Source organism: Strigops habroptila, chromosome W (genome assembly GCF_004027225.2).
Source record: "Strigops habroptila isolate Jane chromosome W, bStrHab1.2.pri, whole genome shotgun sequence".
NCBI classification, from domain to species: Eukaryota; Metazoa; Chordata; class Aves; order Psittaciformes; family Psittacidae; genus Strigops; species Strigops habroptila.
Genome location: NC_044301.2, coordinates 5,897,665 through 5,901,359, shown reverse-complemented (window position 1 = coordinate 5,901,359; position 3,695 = coordinate 5,897,665). Strand labels below are relative to the sequence as shown.

The 3,695-nt window shown below is 48.0% G+C and overlaps 1 pseudogene; it reads left to right on the top strand.

Moving 5' to 3' along the window:
- The first annotated feature begins 334 nt into the window (after positions 1-334).
- On the top strand, positions 335-453 carry LOC115619323 (annotated as a pseudogene).
- The last annotated feature ends 3,242 nt before the right edge of the window (positions 454-3,695 follow it).

The window sequence follows — 3,695 nt, the reverse complement described above, 5'->3', positions numbered from 1 at the left end:
CCAAATCCTGCTGAAGGTCGGTTTTGCCATCAAACAGAGTAAGGTCACGGGACCTGCACAGGAGATTCAGTTTTTGGGAATAAAATGGCAAGATGGACGTCACCAGATCCCCACAGATGTGATCAAGAAGATAACAGCAATGTCTCCACCAACTAACAAGAAAGAAACACAAGCTTTCTTAGGTGTTGTGGGGTTCTGGAGAACGCACATCCAAAATTACAGTCTGACTGTAAGCCCTCTCTACCACGTGACCCGGAAGAAGAATGATTTCAAATGGGGCCCTGAGCAACAACAAGCCTTTGAACAAATTAAACAAGAGAGAGTTCATGCAGTAGCCTATGGCCACACCACCCTGAAAACAACTGATCTTGTCTGATCTCAGAAGCTAAGCAGGGTCGGGCTTGGTTAGTACTTGGATGGGAGACTGCCTGGGAATCCCGGGTGTTGTAGTGAGCTGCTTCAGAAGTGATTGGCACTGAAGAACAGCTCCTCCTGGCACCCCGGTTGCCTGTGCTGGGCTGGATGTTCAAAGGCAGGGTCTCCTCTACACATCATGCGACCGATGCTACATGGAGTAAGTGGGCTGCACTAATTGCACAACGAGCTCAAATAGGAAATCCCAGTCGTCCAGGAATTCTAGAAGTCATCATGGACTGGCCAGAGGGCAAAGATTTTGGGATGTCACCAGAAGAGGAGGTGATGAGTGCTGAAGAGGCCTCACCATATAATGAACTGTCAGAGGGTGAAAAGCAATATGCTTTGTTTACTGATGGGTCCTGCTGTATTGTGGGAAAGCGTTGGAGATGGAAGGCAGCTGTATGGAGTCGCCTGTGACAAGTTGCAGAAACTGCTGAAGGAGAGGATGAATGGAGTCAGTTTGCAGAGGTGAAAGCCATCCAGCTGGCCTTGGACATTGCTGAACGAGAACAATGGCCAGTACTTTATCTCTATACTGACTCATGGATGGTGGCAAATGCCCTGTGGGGGTGGTTGCAGCAATGGAAGCAGAGCAACTGGCAACGCAGAAGTAAACCCATCTGGGCTGCTGCATTGTGGCAAGATATCGCTGCCCGGGTGCAGAACCTGGTGGTGAAGGTACGCCACGTAGATGCTCATGTACCCAAGAGTCGGGCCACTGAGGAACACCAGAACAACCAGCAAGTGGATCAAGCTGCTAAGATTGAAGTGGCTCAGATGGACTTAGATTGGCAATATAAGGGTGAATTATTTTTAGCCCGGCGGGCCCATGACACCTCAGGCCATCAAGGCAGAGATGCAACATATAGATGGGCTCGTGATCGAGGGGTGGACTTAACAATGGACACTATTGCCCAGGTTATTCACAAATGCGAAATGTGCTGCAATTAGGCCAGCCAAGCGGTTAAAGCCTCTCTGGTATGGAGGACGATGGCTGAAGTACAAGTATGGGGAGGCCTGGCAGACTGACTATATCACACTCCCACTGACCTGCCATGGCAAGCACTATGTGCTCACCATGGTGGAAGCAACCACCGGATGGCTGGAAACATACGCTGTGTCCCACGCCACTGCCTGGAACACTATCCTGGGCCTTGAGAAACAAGACTTGTGGTGACACGGCACCCCAGAGAGAATTGAGTCAGACAATGGGACTCATTTCCGGAACAACCTCATAGACACTTGGGCCAAAGAGCATGGCATTGAGTGGGTATATCACATCCCCTACCATGCACCAGCCTCTGGGAAAATCGAATGGTACAATGGGCTGTTAAAAACTACACTGAGAGCAATGGGTGGTGGGACTTTCAAACACTGGGATACACATTTAGCAAAAGCCACCTGGTTGGTCAACACTAGGGGATCTGCCAACAGGGCTGGCCCAGCCCAATCAGAACTTTTACGTCCTGTAGAGGGGGATAAAGTTCCTGTGGTGCACATCAAGAATTTCTTGGTGAAGACAGTCTGGGTTATTCCTGCTTCAGGTAAAGGCAAACCCACTCGTGGGGTTGCTTTTGCTCAGGGACCTGGATATACTTGGTGGGTAATGCGGGAAGATGGGGAGGTCCAGTGTGCACCTCAAGGGGATTTAATTTTGGGGGAAAACAGCCAATGAACTCAATTGTATGCTGTTGCCTGCTATATAACACTTCTATAGCCTATCAGCTAAATGCTTATCGATCTCCGCCACTCTGGGTTTTGAAAAGAGGATATGTGCTGTCCTGATCATCAGCAGAGAATCAAGCCATGGGAAAATCTGGCAGCAGCAGTGGGAGTCTCCCAGTAGTCTCCTCAGGTCACCATCAACTGACCCTGACTTCCCTCTCATCATCACCCCAACAACGCACGGGGTACCAGAAGATGGTCCAGCAGTGATACCTCTTTCACAATGCAAGTTATGAATGCCCTGAAAGACTGTTGTGACAGATGGAGCCTAACATGGACTGTATGAACTCAGCGAATTTTATAGGGATGGTCCATGGACTAAGGAATGATATCTGTCTCTTTGTATGTGTGTGTGTGTATGTGTGTGTATATATATATCAAGAGACAAGAAGCGATAGTATATTGAAAAATGTGGGATCTGAGCATGACGCGAATGGTATGGAGTAAGGGGTTTATACGGTCCTGGGTTCACCAGTAGCAGTCAATTTTTCTCCTTCTTACTAGCTGTTGCAGTGCTGTGTTTTTGGCTTTAGTCTGAGAACAGTGCTGATATCCCACCAATGTTTTAGTTGTTGCTAAATAATGCTTACCCCAATCAAGGACTTTTCAGTCTTTCATACTCTGCCAGTGAGGAGGGGCACGGGAAGTGGGGAGGAAGCAGAGACAGGACACCTGACCCAAACTAGCCAAAGAGGTATTCCATACCACAGCACTTCATGCCCAGTATAGAAACTGGGAGGAGTTACTCAGAAGGCCCAGATCGCTGCTTGGGTCAGGCTGGGTATCAGTCAGAAGGTGGTGAGCAATTGTATTGTGCATCACTTGTGTTTATTGCTTTTTTCCTTTCCCCTTTTAGTTTTATATTCTCTCCCCTTGTTATTTCCCTTATCATTATTATTATTGGTGGTAGCAGTAGTAGTTTTGTATTATTTGGGGCCTACAGGGTTGCTGGGGAGGGACTCTTCATTAGGGACTCTAATGACAGGACAAGGGGGAATTGGTTGAAACTTAAACAGGGGAAGTTTAGGTTAGATATAATGAAGAAGTTCTTTACTGTGAGGGTGGTGAGGCACTGGAACAGGTTGCCCAAGGAAGTTGTGAATTCTCCATCCCTGGTGGTGTTCAAGGCCAGGCTGGATGGAGTCTTGGGTGACATGGTTTAGTGCAACATGTCCCTGCCCATGGCAGGGGGGTTGGAACCAGATGATCTTAAGGTCCTTTCCAACCCTAACTATTCTACAATTCTATGATTATACTTTAGTTATTGGACTGTTCTTATCTCAACCCATGGGATTTACATTCTTTCGATTCTCCTCCCCATCCCTCCAGGAGCGGGGCGGAAGAAAGGGGAGAGTAAGCGAGCAGCTGCGTGGTTCTGAGTTACTGGCTGGGCTTAAACCACAACAGTGAGTTTGTTTATAACCTGTCTGGGACCATCTACTCAAGGTATTCCCATAACACGGGCTACTGCTAGCCACCTGCCCAGTTATCCTTGGAAACAGGGCTCTTGCTTTTTTTGCCCCATTGTTTTCCAATTTTTTTAAGCTGCTTTT